The sequence below is a fragment of the Palaemon carinicauda genome, chromosome 22 (assembly GCF_036898095.1).
Source record: "Palaemon carinicauda isolate YSFRI2023 chromosome 22, ASM3689809v2, whole genome shotgun sequence".
Lineage (NCBI taxonomy): Eukaryota > Metazoa > Arthropoda > Malacostraca > Decapoda > Palaemonidae > Palaemon > Palaemon carinicauda.
In genome coordinates this window covers 63,115,404-63,136,053 of record NC_090746.1, presented here as the reverse complement: position 1 = coordinate 63,136,053, position 20,650 = coordinate 63,115,404, and positions in this window count along the sequence as shown.

Below are 20,650 nucleotides of genomic sequence, written 5' to 3'. Positions count from 1 at the left end.
GTTATACAAAAATGTTGTTCCATTGTTTCTTTCATCACTCCACAAAGGCCTCAGACAAACTTAGAGAAGTTCAAGAACAACTGAGCCTACCTCAGCACAAATTAATTATATCTGTGGATACCAGATGGAATTCTGTTTATTATATGCTAGATAGACTTTTCAAACAAATTCAAGCAGTCACAACAGCTCTATGTGTATTAGGTAAACATTCAATGTGTTTGGATGACGATGAGCAAAATCAAGTTGAACAAGCGATTGCAGCTCTTGAACCATTTGAAGAGGTCACAAAAGAAGTTTCAACAGAAAACTTTGTATCATTATCAAAAGTAATACCTCTCACTACTATTCTCACAACAGTTTCATCAGATCTATCGAGGGAAGGTAATGCACTAGCAGGTCACCTAGTCGAACAATGTAAGAAAAGGTTTGTTAATATTGAACAAAATTATCCCCTTGCTGCTAGTGCTTTTCTGGATCCTAGATTTAAACATCTTGCGTTTAAAAACACAGATACAATTCAGGTTACTAAAGTTTCAGAAAGTCCGAGAACACAAACAAAGAGTACCGGTACCGGTATTTGGAAAACACTTGACTTTACAAGAGAACAGGCAGAAAAAGGACGATCTACTGGAACTGAATGTCATGTAGAACTTAGAAGGTATTCCGAAGAATTAACAATAACAAGGGATAAAAACCCTCTTGATTGGTGGAAGACCAGGATTATATATATATATATATATATATATATATATATATATATATATATATATATATATATATATATTTCTTAGTAGAATTTTTGCAAAGATTTTTTTTACAATGCTGCTCTTGAATAGTTATTTAAAACAAAAATAATTGCTTTATTTTCTTTTGCCATTTCGAAGGTTTTTTCTTCATATATATATATATATATATATATATATATATATATATATATATATATATATATTATATATATACATATATATATATATATATATATATATACATATATATACATATATATACATTATATATATATATATAAATATATATATATATATATATATATATATATATATATATATATATACATATACATACATACATATCTTAGTAAAATTTTTGCAAAGGTTTTTTCTAGAAGTACTTTCATTTTGTTATATAATGTGAATTTGTGTATGAATTTTTTTCTAAACTATTTTTCTTATTCTTAAACAGATACGTTTTGCATGTTATTTTTTATGTTTATTGTGTTTGCACATTGAAATGTGAGTTTTTTTTTAATCTCAAGTAATTTTTTTCCTTCAATATTTATATATATATTTAATGCTCATATTTTACAAATGGTTTTCCTTTTTCAGAAATACATTTATCTTTTTTTCACATGTGAAAATGCATTTTTTCCCCTTGGTTAGAAAGAAAATATGTACTGAAAACAACCGATGTTAGTTCCTAGCTACTTGGTACCAGTATCGAAACCAGCGATACTAAGATGGTAAATACTTGGTATCGGTATCGATACCATCGATAACAAGAAGGTAAATACTTGGTATCGTATCGAACGGAAATTCTTGGTATCGCCCACCCAAGGTCTATATATACCAGGTCAGCCAACGTGCAGCTTAAGCTGTTAATCACCCATACTGTGACGTCACGCTTCCCTGTCTCACACACGTGGGTAAACAAAACAAAGGACCGTTGCCTTAGTTAGCTACCTATAGAGGTAACGTAAACAATAGGAGACGCTCTGACCATTATCATTTTATTCATTCATTCATTCCGTCACTAATAATGCCAAGTAACTGCGCAGTATTTGGCTGTTATAATAGACATGATAAAACTAAAAGCTCAAACATAAAATACCATCGCTTTCCAAAAGAAAAACCATACATAGACCAGTGGATACATGCATGTTGCCGTGCAGACAGAATTAACGTTGTGAATGCTACTGTTTGCTCGATTCATTTTAAACCAGGCGATTACAAAGATGACATGAAGTCTAGATTACTAGGTATTGAAGTCCTAGAAATCATCGGCTGCTTAAAGAGGATGCTGTACCTAGTCTTTATATACCAAGTGGTAAGTACACTATTTAACTGTTTAATGGGTAAAGCACGCATACACGCGGGCACACTATATATATATATATATATATATATATATATATATATATATATATATATATATATATATGTGTGTGTGTGTGAGAGGGGTTGATATAAATGATTAATATTGCTAGATTAGTTTTTGCAGTGTTGTTTTATGTACAACAGTGAATACATTCAAGCTAACGGTTTCTACAGTGGTAACCAAAGGTTAGTTCAAATTAATTATTAGTCAAATATAATCATGTAGCAGCACAGTGTTTATATTCAGGATATTGTTTCAGGTACAATGCACTCAGATGTCAGTTCAGAAAGGAATAATTTTATCATGTAAATCTACCATTGCTTTGTTTGATATGTTGAAAGGCTCTTATAGTATTGACTACCTACTTACACAAAGACTAAATCAAGATTGCCTTGAACATTTCTTTGGGTGTATAAGGCAAATGGATGGGAACTTTGATCATCCTCATGCTGTGAACTTTAAATTTCGGCTAAAAAAAATGTTACTAGGAAAGGAAATTAAAGTATTAAGTGAAAAGTGTAATATCACCACTGTTGAAAAATCTCATGAAGCAGCCAAAGACGATGAATCTATCACGAAAGAAAGGGACTTAGCGTTAGAAATATGCCTAACAACGCAGATATTCAGAAATTTAGATTTCGATTTAGAGAAAGATGCTTTAGACGAGGAAGAAGACCTTTTGAGAGCAAATAAAGAAATAAAGAAAGATATTGGGGGAATAATCGAGGAAGAAGCTCTTAAATACATTGGTGGATATATTGTAAAGAAATTTTGTGTAAAATATCTTGAATTAGGAAATAAGAGTGAAGAAGTGCTAAGGAATGATACTTAGATAGCATTTGTTAATCGGGGGGAATTACATGCACCTTCTAGTCAGTTTTTTCACAGTTGTTAATAATGCGGGAGATTTTTAATGCTGTACACGAAGAAGCTCTCGTGGAGGGAAAAAATTGTTTTAAAAAGCTTTATTTAGAATTAAAACAGTCTGGTATTGAAGTTCCTGACGATGTTATTGCTTTTTTTGTTAAGATATCGGTATATTTTCGAATGCGATATCTTAATAATTTGATAAAGTATAGAAAACCTCAAGGACAACCATGCAGGGAGGTCCTAAGAAAAAAAAAATGAAAGTTGAAACTTAATAGAATATTTTCCAAAGGTAAAATTTTGTTTTATTTACATTGACTGTGTGCTAGATCTACGTTCTTAATGGGTCTCGCCAACACTAAGCCCCTTCAGATGACGTAGGTGCGCAGAAGAGGCTTAAAATCGGTACGCTGTCTGGCTGACCTGGTATATCTGGACCGTGCGCCCACCTAAATGGGGATGGTTCCATTACCTACTGAGAGATGGCACTCAGGTATGACTACCTACTCACCTGGCGGTGATTGCCGCGAAATTTGAATTTCTGCCGTGCGCGCGCGAAACGCGGGATTTAAGCTATATATGTGTAACTTCCAAGGAAGTTACATATTTGAAAATAAGAGGTTGAGGTATAAGGACCATGAAAAAAAAGAAATCAAGAAAATAATTATGGAAAAGATAAAGGAAACTCTTGAAGAAATGAGAAAGGGATGAAATTAAAATGAGATTCATTGAAGGAAATGTCCTACAGCTTTATATCAGAGAAATGTACACGGATATAGCAATCCTTATCATGAAGGCAAGGTTAAATATGCTCAAGCTGAAAGGAAATTTCATGGGGAAATACACAGGTTATTATTGTTATTATTATTATTATTATTATTGTTGTTATTACTAGCCAAGCTACAACTTTAGGTGGAAAAGCAAGATGCTATAAGCCCAGCCCAAGGGCTCTAATAGGGAAAAATAGCCCAGTAAGGAAAGGAAATAGATAAGAAAAGGATGAGAACAAATTAACAATAAATCATTCTAAAAAAATGTAATAACGTCAAAACAGATATGTCATATATAAACTATAAAAAGACCCATGTCAACCTGGTCAACATAGAAACATTTGCTACAACTTTGAACTGAGGCTATGTATGACCTATGCATAAAAAGGAGATATAGAACATTTATTTCCATACACACAGTTAATGAAACAAGACATAAGCGTTGGTACGTATGTTGCTAAATCATAGCAGAGGTCTGGTTGTATACATAAGTAGGGCAATGCATCTGAAAGAAGCATTATTTTAAAAATTCCAGCCTGACCACGATAGGTTGCCAAAACTAATGATAGCAAAGTATTAGCCTAACCCAACTGATTTCAAGGTAGAAGGGGAAAAAGTAAAGATTGGGAATTTAATTAGTAATGTCTATGGTACAGGTAAAATAAGGTTAATTTTAGTAATAAATATAAGGTTAGAATTAAGGTTAGTAACCAATAATAATGATAAACCAGACTTACCCTAGACCAGTAGATCAAAAGGAATGGAATTTTCACTTATCTAAATAGGTTAATAACAAGTTAAAAGAGATTAATAATAAGCTGCAACACATATAACTAAGGAAGCTCCGTCAGCATTTGAATAAAACACATCACTAACAGACACTAAATAAACAATAACAAATAACTGCAATCAATGACGTCAAATCTGAGCGTATAGCTTACCAAAGATTTCGTCATAACTAATCCAATTTCATAAGTATTTAGCCATCAAAAACTTTAAATATTTAGTGTATAGTATATTTTATGATTTTTTTTGCACAAACAATCCACTAAAGGTTAATCAAACTAAACGGGAAATTATATAATTTTTAGTTTTGAAAGATGTATCTCTCTCTCTCTCTCTCTCTCTCTCTCTCTCTCTCTCTCTCTCTCTCTCTCTCTCTCTCTCTCTCTCTCTCTCTCTCTCTCTCTCTCTCTATAGCAATAATGAATTATAGATATTTAGCGTATAATATATTAATTTGAAAATTGTTTTTATTACATTTATCATCAGTAAAATGATGTAACAAAGATTAGAAATTATAAAATTAATATACAGTATATCAGCTTCTCCAAACATTTATAGTATAATATATTTGTTAATTTATATATTTTTGCATAAATCATCATCAAATGGTAAAGAAAATATAACAAAACAATAAATTGAAAAAATGTTGCATTTCTGAAAGATGCATTACCTTTCCCTTACGCGGCAGTTTGTTTTACGAGTTATATTAACTAGGAAGTGTCGGTGTAGGATATTTATTAGTGTCGTCATACCGTGTAAGTTTTTAAGTAACATTTAATCTGTGAAGACTTAAACTTGGAAGTTCATATTTGGACGGATTTTTAAAACTTTATGGGCATGAAGGTGATAAAGTTATTTCATCGCGAAACAAATGACGAGGATACAATTGGCAGTTGTCGGACCTAGACCCAGTTGCCTAGGCTACTCAATTTCTGCCAAGTAAGTGACATAATTATACAATTTATATGGCAAAGGGTCTCGTCCAGTCTTATTTCATATAATCTAGTGTTAGTGAAAGAATATTTCAACAGTTTTTATTGAAGTTACATTGTCTGTGATAGATTTTGAACAGTAGTAGACATTCCTGTTCCATATCAGGAAGGCTTCTGATAGGGGATTTATGAATAAAGTAATAAATGCACATTATGCAGCCCAGTAATTGATTATTATGGTACTATTTATGCATACGATCTGTTATTTTTCTGTTGATATTGTTTGAAGTAAGGGAATTTTGGTACTGTATATGGGCGATTTTCCCGGTAAATTTATCGAAAGACACGGGACAACATTTGTAAGAGAAAAAGAACTCTTACCACAGTAAATGATGTGTTTTCAACGAGTTTGACCTTTATTTCCACTGCAAATAAACCGTTCTACCATTCTGGACATCCCCTCCACACCACACAGACACAGTTGGGAATCTGGGATTTTGGGTCTACGAACACAGAACAAAAGGTGATTATTTAGCACTGGATGTTTGTAAAAGGGTACAGAACCTAACAAACCTACCCTACCAAATCTAGTAGTTCCCAGGTCACAACACCTAGCCGGGGCATCCGGGCCCCCTTTCCCAGGTCACAAAACGTGATTTAACACTTTTGAGGTTTGTAAAAGGCTACAGAACCTAATAAACCCACCTAACCTAACGAAGTAGTTCCCAGGTTACAACCCCTAAATGGGGGACAAGCCTTCCGGACCCCCCTTCCTAGGTCACCACCCCTAGCCGGGGCCAAGCCCAGGTTACAAACTAAATATAAATGACAAATAAATCCTTACATTGTGCTAAAGTATATGAATAATTCCCAACCTTATGATTTACACTAACGTACTTTTGTCTTGGCAATCTTTACAGAAGCGTTGCTGTAGAAGATGTGCTGGTCTTCCCTAAAAACTAAGTCAGAATTATACTGGGGACACAAAACTTTTAGGGATAGCGCAATTAGCTTCAAAAAAATTATTCACTACACCAGGAGTACTGTGCAACTTGGCTATAGCATCGAAATAACCAAAGGAGAAGGCATTACCGTAAATTCAGGGAAATTATCCTAAATTACGGGGTAATGTCCTAAATTTGGAGAAATTATTCTAAATTTGGAGAAATTATTCTAAATTTGAAGAAATTATTCTAAATTCGTTGTACTCCATGACACATCCGACATGTATCACAACTACAAATGAACTGAAAGCTGTTTTTTTTTTTTTTTTTTTTTTTTTTTTTTCCAGTTATTCAAAGTATTAGTCAAATTCGGATAGCAATGGACGTTAAGCGGTAACTATTATTCCGCTAAAATTCTTGTAAAACTTGGTTTTCAATTGAAGTCGTCTGTAATTAGTTATAAAGCCATTAGTAATAATGCCACAGCTCTCGGGCAATAAACTGTAATTGGAACTGATTGTGGTTGCGTAAGAGAGTGAGGCAAAGGGCTCATTAAAAGTAAATATTGTCGTAGAGGAAACTTCTCTCCTGACAGAAAAAATTTGAGGTAAAAACTTATCAGCCTCATTTAATTGCACCTCGTTCAATCTATCATATAAAAACTACTTTTTATATAGCCTTTCACATGCTCTTTCAATGTAGGTGATTATTTTTTTAATATCGAGTGTGTAATGCTTCTGAAGTTTTACCTAGGATCACCCATATTTTGTGCAATGTTTTGTGGATTTATTATGCGTCCCAGAGAATAATTTATAGAGAAGAAAAGGTTAGTTTTACCATTATTTATTGATTCGCCAGTAAATTTCCCCCACTCAAAAACCCTGGTTCCCAAAGGTGCCCCCCATTACCATAGGATATATTAGGGTATATCTTATTGACTATTTATTTAAAATGGAAATAAAGATCATTTTCTAATAAAACAGAAGTTTTTCTATACTTACCCCATTTTTTTTATTAGTAAAGTTTGCCCCGTGTTTTATAATAATAATACCATTTACCCTCCGACCGCATGTAAATACGACTATTTAGGCACTTATTTGCATAATCTTTACCTTGCCAATCTGGTTTCATCTATTCAAATTTGCTTTGAATTGCTCTGTATTTTGTGAAAAAATAAATTTATTCACTCCTCAAGGATCCAACTTCATTACATAATATAACTTATAAGACCATTGCATTTTTTTTTTGTCATGTTGGCCAGTCGTATCCATCTTAGGATGACTACCTCTATCAAGTGCTCTCTCTTGGCCAGTCACAAATTTTCTCGTTGAATTTTAGCTTAATCAGCTTTTTTTTTTGTTTTCTGGTACAGGCCTATATGCCGCCAAAGCATATGATGAAAGATGCATTCTTATCCTTACTGGTATTATTATAGTTAAACATGGGGCAAGCTTTACTAATAAAAAGATTGGGTTATATATAGAAAAACTCAAATTTCTTTAAAAAATGACCTTTATTTCCCTTGCAAATAAATAGTTAATAAGATATACCCTAATATGTCCTACGGTAATGAGGGACACCCAGTGGGAACTAGGGTTTTTGGGTGGAGAAAATACACTGGCATCGATAAATAATGACAAAGCTAACCTTTTCTTCTCTATACATTATTCTCTCGGATGCATAGTAAAACCCTGAAAAATTGCACAAAATATGGAGATCATATTCTATGGTAATGGGGGACACCTAGTGGGAACCAGGGCTTGTGTCTCCCTCCCCCCCAACTAGGGATTGTGACCTGGGAATTACTAGATTTGGTGTGTTTTTTTAGGTGCTGTACCCCTTTTCAAATCTCAAAAGTGTTAAATAATCATATTTTTTCTTGTTTTCTCATGCCAATATCGCAGGTTCCCACCTGTGTCCTTCAGGTAGCGGTGGGTAAATAACAGTAGAACGACTTATTTGTAGTGGAAGTAATAGTTTGTTCCATAACCGTAATACAAACCACGCTATTTACATTGGGTTTACCTTTTAGCGTAGCTGAAATGGCGAGCCATTAGAATTTAACGAGGGTGTATTACCCCCGCGCTAGTTTGCAGGGGGTAGGGGAGTGGTAGCTAGCTACCCCTCCACCCTCACACACCGGTGAACTGCTTCACTTTCACTTTTGGCTCGGACATGGACAGACGTCTTTGTCTTTGTCCTCGCTTGGCAGCCATTGTTTGTTTTGTCTTTACTTAATCACTCACTTTTCTTGTACTCAATATATATATATGTACAGTGAACCCTCGCTACTTCGCGGTTCGACCATCGCGGATTCACCACTTCGCGGATTTTTTCCATAACCCATATATATACAGTAACATATATATATATATATATATATATATATATATACTGTATATATATATATATATATATATATATATATATACAGTATATATATGTATGCATGTATTTATATATATATGTATGTATGTATATATGTAGGTATGTATATGTGTATACATATAATTTTATATATATATATATATATATATATATATATATATATATATATATATATATATATATATATATATATATATATAAAGTAGGAAGACGTGATGTAGTTCTAAGGGAATAGTATGGGAAATATGTCTGGGTAATAAGCAAAGCTCTACCTCCAGTTTGTTTCTTCATTATGATCAGAGATAAATGTAAACAAAATATTGGTTGCCATTTTTTAACGTGCTTTTTAGGGTGTTTAGGAAACACATGATATAGAATTGCCTTTAATATTTGTGCCTGTTTTAGTTTCGGGTACTGTAGTACATGCATTAAGTGTTCTGTACATTAAAGGGTAGTTTGTTAACAGTACTATGTACAAGGGAAGGTTTTAAAAGTCTGAATATACATGTTGAATAAATAGGAAAATATGGTGTCACTACTTCGCGGATTTTCACCTATCGCGGCCGCGTCTGGAACCTATCTACCGCGATAAACGAGGGTTCACTGTAGACATTTTTTTCATGTTTATGTATATATTTGAGTATAGAAATCAGTAAGTTTCCTTTTCAGAGTTTGTGCTTGTGTGTGTAGTGTACGATATCTCCGTGGAGCCCTCGGCAGTTAGGCCACCATGGTGTAATTTCATGGGTCGTGATCGAATTTGACTTCGGTCTTTCTCTCTCTCTCTCTCTCTTGAGGTCGTTCACCCTTTTACTATGTTACTTTTACTACGCCTTTGTAGCTTCCTTCCCGTGTGGGGGGGCGGGGTTGCTACGCCGTACGTTTTGTCTCAATTAGTTTATGAATCTAATTGTATTTGTTGATTTTTCAGCTTTGTAGAACGATTCCTTTCGGGGTTTTCGTTCTTTCTTTAGTGTTCATTCATTTTTAAATTACATAATTACATAGTTACATAATTATAATTGTTATAATTCTATGTTGGTTACAGCTCTCCTTCCGTGAGTGTAAGTGGTTGTGGGGGCACGTGCCTGTTGTGTAATTCTTGTTTGTTCCGTAACCGAAATACAAACCACGCTATTTACAAAGGGTATTACTTTTAGCGTAGCTGAAATGGCGAGCCATTAGAATTTAACGAGGGTGTATTACCCCCGCGCTAGTTAGCGGGGGGGGGGGGGAGTGGTAACTAGCTACCCCTCCTCCCCCTCACACACAGGTGAATACCCACTTTCACTTTCACTTTTGGCTCGAACTGTGACAGACGTCTCTGTCTTGGTCCTCGCTTGGCAGCCATTGTTTGTTTTGTCTTTACTTAATCGCTTACTTTTCATTTACTCAGTATATATGTAAACATGTTTTCATGATTGTATATATATTTGAGTACAGAAATGAGTAAGTTTCCTTTTCAGATTTTTGTGTGTAGTGTACGATATCTACGTGGAGGCCTCGGCAGTTAGGCCACCACGGCGTAATTTTATGGGTGGCGATCGAGTTTGACTTATGTCTTTCTCTCTCTCTCTCTTTCTCTCTTGAGGTCGTTCACCCTTTTACTACGTGTTACTACGGCCTTGTAGCCTAGCTTCCTTTCCGTGTGGGGGGGTTGCTACGCCGTATGTTTGTCTCAATTAGTTATGAATCTAATTATAGTTGTTTTTTGTTTTTCAGCTTGTAGAACGATTCCTTTCGGGGTTTTCGTTCTTTCTTTAGTGTTCATTCATTTTTAAATTTCATAATTACATAGTTACATAATTATAATTGTTATAATTCTGTTTTGGTTACTGCTCTCCTTCCGTGAGTGGAAGTGGTTGTGAGGGCACGTGCCTGTTGTGTAATTCTTGTTCCTTTCCCTCGGGATTCCTCTTCGGAGCCTTCCCGGGGGAATGAATGTGTACTAATATTATTTGTTTATTTTTTTACAGTTACCGATCTAGTTCATTTCTGTAATATAGCAACGGTGTGAGCTGTCTGGTTGAGTCCTGGGGATTCGGCTGTTGCTGCCTCCCCCCTTGTATTTTCGTCAGGGGCGTGTCTCCTTCTACTGGTAGTACTCCCGTGACGACGGACAGCTCTCCAGTTCATTTTAGAACTCTCAGGAGGCTTGCATCCTTGGGCGGGTAACTTTCCTTCCGAGGGAAGTTTTTCCTGTCCAGGCTTGAGTTTTTCCCCTTTTGGGGGGTTCTTCTCTTGCCTTTTTTTCATGCGACTATGCTCTTGGTGCTGAGCGGTCGCACCTGCAGTTTCGCTCAAGGGGCTGGGCAAATGCAGGAGCTCCTCTTCGGAGGATTGATCCTTTTAGGTCACTGGCTGACCAGTCTCTTCCACGAAGTGTTTCTCTTTCGTTCGCGAGAGAGTACACTCATAGAGACTCCTCTTCGGAGGTTTCTCCTGTTGCTGTTGCTGTTGGCCTCCCTCGCCGTAAGGCCCACCATCCGCCTCGTCGTAAGGGCCTCTCATCTCCCTATAAGGGTGCTTGAGGCGCCTTTTTGGATCTCCGTTTGCAGCCTACAACTCCTTTTTCTCGATCTTCCGCCTTGGTGCAGATGGACAGCAGTCTGATCTCGTCTTCCGACAGGCAACGGTCTTCCCGACGGACAACGGTCTTCTTGACGGACAGCGGTCTTCCGACGGACATCAGTCTCCCGGCGGACAACGATCCCTTCGGGGCAAAGGGTTGCCCCCACGGGGGTTCTTCCCTTGCGTGTCAGGGTTTCCCTGCGCGCCCTTCTGCTGTGTTCTCTCCTGCTCCTGCTCAGTGTGAGCACACAGGCGCTCTTCTGCTCATCAGCGCTCTCCTGTTCGCCAGCGCTTTCAAGATGATCATCCCTGCGGTTCCTGTTGGTTCCTGTTACGCGCCCTGTGCGCCCACGTTCGCCCTTGCGATCTAGAACTTCGGTTCAGGTCGGGGTCAAGGACTCTTCTTCTTTGCGCAGGCTTCCACGCGTAGCCTTCTGCTCGTCAGCGCGATCATCAGCTCGCCAGCGATCTCCGGATCGCCCACGTGTGTTACAGCCGGCACGCCATCGTTCTCCAACACTTCTGAAGGAACATGGTTCGCCAGCTACTAGCTCACCTGCGGATGCTGATCGCCATCGCGCGACCCTCAGCTGCGGATGCTGATCGCCATCGCGCGACCCTCAGCTGCGGATGCTGATCGCCATCGCGCGACCCTCAGCTGCGGATGCTGATCGCCATCGCGCGACCCTCAGCTGCGGATGCTGATCGCCATCGCGCGACCCTCAGCTGCGGATGCTGATCGCCATCGCGCGACCCTCAGCTGCGGATGCTGATCGCCATCGCGCGGCCGCACACCTGCGGATGCTGATCGCCATCGCGCGGCCGCACACCTGCGGATGCTGATCGCCATCGCGCGGCCGCACACCTGCGGATGCTGATCGCCATCGCGCGGCCGCACACCTGCGGATGCTGATCGCCATCGCGCGGCCGCACACCTGCGGATGCTGATCGCCATCGCGCGGCCGCACACCTGCGGATGCTGATCGCCATCGCGCGGCCGCACACCTGCGGATGCTGATCGCCATCGCGCGACCCTCAACTGCGGATGCTGTTCGCCATCGCCCACCTTCAGATGCTGTTCGCCATCGCGCGACCGCCGACCTGCGCATGCTGATCGCCATCGCGCGACCCTGCGCATGCTGATCACTGCTCGCGATCGCTCACCTTCGCATACTGCTCGCCAACGCACGATCGCTCACCTGCGCATACTGCTCGACCATCGCGTCGGCATAACACAATGCGCCATCGCCAACCTGCGCGTTAGCGCTCACCAGCTCACCACCGATCGCTTGTTGATCCATATCGCCAGTTGTCCTCCTTGCCCACACGGCAGCGCGTTTCCTCACCATCGCGCTAACGCTTGCGTTCGCCGCCTCGGACTCGCTCTCATCCACCTGCCCACCCTCACGACCGCTCGCCCGTGCAACCGCGCGACCGCTCGCCCGTGCAACCGCGCGACCGCTCGCCCGTGCAACCGCGCGACCGCTCGCCCGTGCAACCGCGCGACCGCTCGCCCGTGCAACCGCGCGACTACTCGCCTGCGCGCCCACACGCCCACGTGCCTGCACGCCTACGCTCATACTCTCCAATGTTCGCCCACGCGCGAACCGACGGTTTTTCCATCGCGCGGATGGATGGTGTTCCGTCGCACGAACCTACAGTGTTTCTTCGCACAAATGTCGGCTTATTTCTTGCAGTATCCATTGCTCGTCTATGGGTTATCGCTCGCCGACCACCAGGAATTCCCGTCGCGCGAGCTCCAGGGCAATTGCGACCACGATTCCCAATGGGGTTTTCGCAGCATGACCAGCCTGGCGAGTTCTTCTGGAGCGTATTTCCAGAACACTGCCTCACCCCGTACACACAGAGCATGGCACTTGCAAGAATAGGAGAAACTTAAGGGAGATCTGAGCAACACTCCTCTATTCCTGAACCTGGGTTAGCCCTTCCCCGTCATTCCCTGGAAGGATTTTTGGCGGGGGGGCTTTCCGTTCGAGATTTCTCCATCGGACAAGGGGTGACTGCTTACCTCTTCCTCTGGGAGCTTACCAGGTTCTTTCCCTCCTCGGTTACGGCCCGAGGTTTGGTTCAAGGAAGCTACAGGAAGATCAAGGGCCTCTCGAGCTCAGGCACCTTGGCCTTTCGTCGTTAAGTATCTAACTTGCGGACAAGCTCGATGTTGTACCATCTGGACGCACTGACTTAGGACTTCCTTCGGGTGTCTCATCTGTGGAGGTCGACGACCTCAGACACCCTTCCATCCTTGAGAAGAGTTTGTTTGTGCCCAAGGACAGAGACTTAGACAGCTGCTGTGCGGAGTAAATCGACTTCCGGTTTCACTCCTCCAAGGCGCTTTCTTCCAGACTCTGCAGGGCTCCAGCCCCCTTTTCTTTCAACCATGTCGGCCTAAGTTATCGGCTACGACAACTGGGACAAGGTGTCCAATTGCAGTTTCCTCCTGTCAGGAACAGATGGCACGGGAGACTCCCGCGGGGGGGCATAGTCCTAAAAGGAGTTCACGAACTCTAGGATTGCAGGTTTTTCGCTGGGAGGATGCTTAAGGTTACTCATCCGAATGACAGCTTCCCGATGCCCATTCCCGCACAATCTCTGTGAGTAGCCAAGGATATCGCGCCTGCCGTCTCTGTCAGCGAATTCAGTGTCTCTGAACCTCTATGCCATAGCGTCAGCAGAGTTGCCCGGTTGGGCAGAATGATCCATACCTTATTCGAAGGTCTTGCTTAGGATCATCGACGGCTTCACCCCCGGCCCCCTCAGTCGATCCTTTCTTGTAAGGAAGGATCTGAGAGGGGATGTCCATAGTCGACCTCTCAGCCCTGATCAAGTTTGTCGAACAAACTTCGGCCAGCGTAGACCAGCAGAATCGATCAGACTGGTAACGAGGCGACAGGACTCCTTAAACCCTGGATCGGAAGGACGGGTACTTTCAGTTTCCATTCCATCCATCTTCCAGGGTGCTCGTCAAATTCAGCCTAGACTGCAAGTATTCCTGCTTATGATACAGTGTGGCTATCCCGCCGTGGCATAGCAGGTTTGTTTCCCCAGAGAACTCTCCCTGCCTTCCTCTTGGCCGCTCAGGTGCAGGCTTCCGCCTCCTCTGCTGTTTGGAGGGCTGGTCAACTCCGGTAGGCTCGGGTTTTGACCTTCTTCAGCGCCGGGACAAGCTTCCGGATGCTTACCATGAGTGTGGGCTCATGGTATTTTGCTTGGAGCCTTCTCTTCCTCTGCCTCAACATCTGGAGTATCTGGCCATGATATTGAGTCAACCGCCTTACCACATTGGAAACCCCGCTTCTCGTCCATCCAGCGAGGTTAAGCAACGTTGGTACTCGGATGGGTGACCACCTGGGGACGCCAGATTCTGTTACCACATCCTCCGAGCCTTCCTTTCGGTTGACTGTGGCAAGACTGAGGAGAGTCGCAGTACCTGTTCTCAGTCAAGCAGAGCTTTCAGCCCTACCTTGGAACGTTTCCTAGTTCTTCTTTCCTCATTGACCCGTCTATAGTCCGAACGGTCGCCTCAGGATAAGTTCCATGTGGGGCGATCCAAGTTCCGGTGGCTTCAGGCAATGTTTAACCGGACTCCCTGGCCCTATGGGACCAGCGGAACTATTAGACCTGCAATGGGTGTTGACCTATGGAGCCTCTTGATGGTAGTGGATATTCTCGTCCTTTCCCCACATTCTTGATGCGGTTCTCGGACTCGTCAAAGGAAAGGGGGGGGGGGGGTCATGTTCCGGTCCAGGCCTATGGTCAAGACCTGAAGGATACCTCTCCATCATTCAGGCAGGCTTAGGGGCCTTAGTCTGGCCCCTCTTCAAATCCTACAGCTCCTGCCGAGTCGCCCCGTTGCGCGTCAACTTCATTCTAACCAGCAGGGGACGCATTTTCATTCCTTCACATCTTGCAGTAGAGATACCTGGATGATTGAGATTCTCTCAATACCACCATCGGCTCTCTCATTCCAGGCAGGGGAATGTTTCTCTCAGACTATCCGAGCAGAGCCTCATAGAGAGAGTGTACCTGGGGGTCTTTGACCTTGGGTAACCAGCAAGTGCTGGTCTGGGGGACCTGATCGCGACAGCTTGGAACCTCAAGCTTCCGCTATTCTTCCCCCCAGTCTCAGACCCCGAGACTCTGGCAAGATGCATTCCGGTGATGGTGGGACAACTTCGACGCCTGCGTCTTCCCTCCTTTTTGTCTGTGGACAATGGGTCTCAACAAGACCAGGTTGTCTGTCAACCTTTCAATGGGAGAGCTCCACTGGGACTATGCGCAGAACGGTTTCTGGACCCTCTGCTTCCCCTGACGGAACTCCCGGGAGAGCTTCTCCTACGGCGCAGACTACTCAAGCAACCACACTGCGACATCTCTCCCGAACCGGGGCGTCGCTTCGGCTTCATGCCTGGAGACACTACGCTTCCTCCTCTAGAAGAGACAACCCGCTACAGTTGTGGTACGGAGGTCGCGTCATCTGCGATAGTCATCCACAGGGGTCTCCCAGGCAAAGTGAAGAGTCTAAGGTGGTTGATGCCGTGGGAGATATACCTCTTCCCTTGAGGCCTCTTCTCCAGCAATAACTGTCTTATTGCCTTTCGGCGGGAGGAAACTCCTTTCCGCTCTCGGCAATGAAGCCTGTCGCTCTGCCTTTCCCTGACCTTCAGGCTTAAAGGAATAACTTTTTCCTGCCCGCTGGATCTATCCTCGCTCATGCGAAGCTACGATCGTCCCTGCCCTAGTCGGAGGAAGACCTCCAACTTGGAGCATGGCTCGGACTTTTTAGTCCTTTAAGAGATCTTCTCAAGACCCTTTTACGACAGGCCTCGGATTGTATTCCGCCTTGGGTCTTCTGCTCACTCTGGCCACGGCCAGTGTGTAAGCAATCTTCTTGGTCTCTTACTACTCCCCCCTTTCTAAGGAAGAGGGGAAGGCAACATTCAGGCTCGCTCCTGAGTTGTTGGCTAGACTCAGAATCTGAGGGTCCCGGCCCTTCGGTCCGATTCATTCAAGATTTTGAGTTTCCATTCTGTGTCTGATGTCCCAAGACCTTCTCTTTCTTGCCCGTAAGGAGTCGAGAGGTTAGTGCTGGGAACAGCTGCAGTTTGTCCTCAGTTGCAGCCGATTTGGGAGCACAAGGAGGACATGGGGGGAGAGTCACCAGTATACCTCTTCAGCCCGGACTCAAGGACATTCATCTCGACCTGTCTTCAGACCCTCCCCCGTCACGTCGCCCTACAGCACGATGTTAGATACATCTCAACGTCCCTCGCCTTCGAGTAATACTACTCTGTGACGCAGGTGCTACAAGCTGGAGTCTGGAAGCGTCTAATGACCTTCGCAGCCCGCTTCCTGCAGGGCGTGACCCACAGGAGTCTCGATACGTTTTCTATCGCTCTGTGGTGGCTACACAACAGCTGGTCTAACCTCAGGCTCCTTTTTGGACAGGTAGCAGAAGGTTGAGGGCATTGTTATCAGGTTTTAGTCTGCATGAACGAAAGAAGTATGTCTGGCCCTTACTTCTTTCTTCATCATCCCCTCTACGGGGAAGCAGCATCCTGGTCTCTGCATAGCTGACCTCGAACCTCTGCAGGTAAACCATGCTTCCTTGTGTTCCGAGTATTGAGTCAATACTGTCGCGTCCCCCATACCCTGACGAGGTGGTATTGGGAATGTCCTAACCCAGAGTTCCTTCTGGAACTCCAGGTCAACTGCCTAGGACGGGTCACACTTCTTCCTTCACACACAAGCTTACGTAGGCCACATGGTTCCTTGCGGAGCAAGGAACTTGTGAGGTGCAGGGACTCCTTTTCTCGAGTGCGACTCACTCGGATTCTGAGTTCCCGGGTAAAGCCAAAGCCAGTATGGCTGGGGACTTTCCACCCTTCCTAAGGGATAAGTCACCCAATGTAAATAGCGTGGTTTGTATTTCGGTTACGGAACAAATGACAAATTCGAAGATAATTTGTATTTTTCCTAACCATACAAACCTTAGCTATTTACACATATTTGCCCGCCAGCCCTGTCCCCCAAGACAAGTCCTACCTCTAAGTGAAAGTGAGTATTCACCTGTGTGTGAGGGGGAGGAGGGGTAGCTAGCTACCACTCTCCTACCCCCCCGCTAACTAGCGCGGGGGTAATACACCCTCGTTAAATTCTAATGGCTCGCCATTTCAGCTACGCTAAAAGTAATAACCTTTGTAAATAGCTAAGGTTTGTATGCTTAGGAAAAATACAAATTATCTTCGAATTTGTCATGTTCCTTTACCTCGGGATTCCTCTTCGGAGCCTTCCCGGGGGAATGAATGTTAACTAATGATTTTTGTTTTATTTTTCACAGTTACCGATCTCGTTCGTTTCTGTAATGTGACAACGTAGTGAGCTGTCTTGTTGAGGCCTGGGGATTCGGCTGTTGCTGCCTCCCCTATGGATCTTCGTCAGGGGCGTGTCTCCTTCTCCTGGAAGTACTCCCATGATGATTGACAGCTCTCCAGTTCATTTTAGAACACTCAGGAGGCTCGCCTCCTTGGGTGGGTAACTTTCCTTCCGAGGGAAGTTTTTCCTGTCCAGGCTTGAGTTTTTCCCTTTTGGGGGGTTCTTCTCTTGCCTTTTTTTCGTGCGACTATGCTCTTGGTGCTGAGCTGTCGCACCTACAGTTACGCTCAAGGGGCTGGGCAACTGCAGTAGCCCCTCTTCGGAGGATTGCTCCTTTTAGGTCACTGGCTGACCCGTCTCTTCTACGAAGTGTTTCTCTTTCGTTCGCGAGAGAGTACACTCATAGAGACTCCTCTTCGGAGGACTCTTCTGCTGTTGTTGCTGTTGGCCGCCTTCGCCGTAAGGCTCACCGTCCGGTACGTCGTAAGGGCCTCCCATCTCCCTATAAGAGTGCTAAGAGGCGCCTTTTTGAATCTCCGTTTGCAGCCTACAACTCCTTCTTCTTGATCTTCCGCCCCTGGTGCAGATGGATAGGTCTGACCTCGTCTTCCAACGGGCAACGATCTTCCGACGGATATCAGTCTCCCGACGGACAGACAACGGTCTTCCGACGGAAATCAGTCTCCTGGCGGACAACGATCCCTTCGGGGCAAAGGGTTGCCTCCCACGGGGGTCCTTCCCTTGCGTGTCAGGGTTCCCCTGCGCGCCCTTCTGAAGTGTTTTCTCCTGCTCAGTGTTAGCGCACAGGCGCTCTCCTGTTCGTCAGCGCTCTCCTGATGATCGTCTCTGCTGTTCCTGTTGGTTCCTGTTACGCGCCCTGTGCGCCCACGTTCGCCCTCGCAATCTAGAACTTCGGTTCAGGTCTTGGACAAGGACTCTTCTTCTACGCACAGGATTCCATGCGTTGCCTTCTGCTCGCCAGCGACCACAGACGTATCAATGTTCGCCTGCTTGTCAGCGATCTCCTACGCGTCAACGATCGCCATCGATCTGCCACGCATGTCAGTTCCCTTGGACTCCATCAATAGCGATCTAGCGCTCGCCAGCGACCACAGACGTATCAATGTTCGCCTGCTTGTCAGCGATCTCCTACGCGTCAACGATCGCCATCGATCTGCCACGCATGTCAGTTCCCTTGGACTCCATCAATAGCGATCTAGCGCTCGCCTGCTGTGGACCACAATCTCCGGTAGCTGAGTCTTGCCGTAGATCTTCCTCCTGCTAGCCAGCGCTCACCTTTACTTCTGTCCTTCTGTGCGCCTGCTTTCTTTAATCGCCAGCGCACATCTGCGCGCCCTTTTCTGCCACGCACCAATGGGCGCCAACAGTTTTTTTCTGACCGTCTAGGATCGCCTGATTAACAGCTTGCTTCAGCGCTCACCTTCCTGATGCACCTGCGCGCCTTCTGTTAGCGCGATTCGCGCTAACCATCACTAGTCTCTTACACGCGCTAGCGTTTTGTTAACGCACCACCGCTCGCCAACGCGCCGTCACTTGCCGACGCGCCATTAGTCGACGCGCCATTGCTTGTCGACGCGCCATCGCTTGTCGACGTGCCATCGCTTGCCAACGCGCCTTCACTCGCCTACGGGCCATCGCTCGCCAGATCGCGCCATCGCTCGCCAGATCGCGCCATCACCCGCCTACGCGCCATCGGTCTCCTGACCGCCTGTGCTCACCCGCGCGCCCACGTGCCTGCGCGTCCACACGCCCACGTGCACAGGCGACCGCGCTCCTACGCTCATGCGCGACTGTGGATGTCGACAAACTCAGACACCCTTCCATCCTTGGGAAGAGATTGTTTGTGCCCAAGGACAGAGACATAGACAGCGGTTGTGCGGAGGAAGTCGACTTCATTTTCACTCCTCCAAGGCGCTTTCTTCCAGACCCTGCAGGCCTCCATCGCCTCTTTCTTTCAGCCTCGTCGGCCTAAGTTATCGGATCGGCTACGGCAACTAAGACAAGGTATCCAATAGCAGTCTCCTCCTGTCAGGAACAGGTAGCAAGGGAGGCTCTCCCGGAGGGCCATAATCCTAGAGGGAGCGGCAGAGTTCACGAACTCTAGGATTGGCAACCCCCCCTTGCAGGTCTCACGCTGGGTGGATGCCTAAGGTTACTCATCCGGATAACAGCTTCCCGATGCCGATTCCTGCACGATCTCCATAATCAGCCAAGGATATTTGCGCCTGCCGTCTCTGTCAGCGAATTCAGTTTCACTGAACCTCTATGCCATGGGGTCGGCAAGAGTTTTGCCCGTTTGGGCAGAATGATCCATGCCTTAGGAGTAGGTCCTCCATAGGATCGTCGACGGCTTCACCTCCCGGCTTCTTCAGTCGATCCTTTCTCGTAGGAAAGCATCTGAGACGGGAATTCCGTAGTCGACCTCTCGGCTCTGATCAAGTTTGTTGAACAAACTTCGTCCAGCGTGGAACAGCAGAATCGATCAGACTGGTAACGAGGCGGCAGGACTCCTAAGGCCCTGGATCGGAAGGACGGGTACTTTCAGTTTCCATTCCATCCATCTTCCAGGAAGCTCTTGGAATTCAGCCTAGACTACAGGTGTTCCTGCTTAAGATGCGGTGTGGCGATCCCGTCGTGGCATCGCAGGTTTTTTCCCCAGAGAACTCTCCCTGCTTTCCTCATGACTGCTCAGGAGCAGGCTTCCGCCTCCTTCACCTTTTGGAGGTCTGGTCAACTCCGGTAGGCTCGGGTTCGACCTTTTTCAACGCCGGGACAAGCTTCCGGATCCTTACCATGAGTGATGGTATTTGCTGGGAGCCTTCTCTACTTCTGCCTCAACATCTGGAGTATCTAGCCATGATATTGA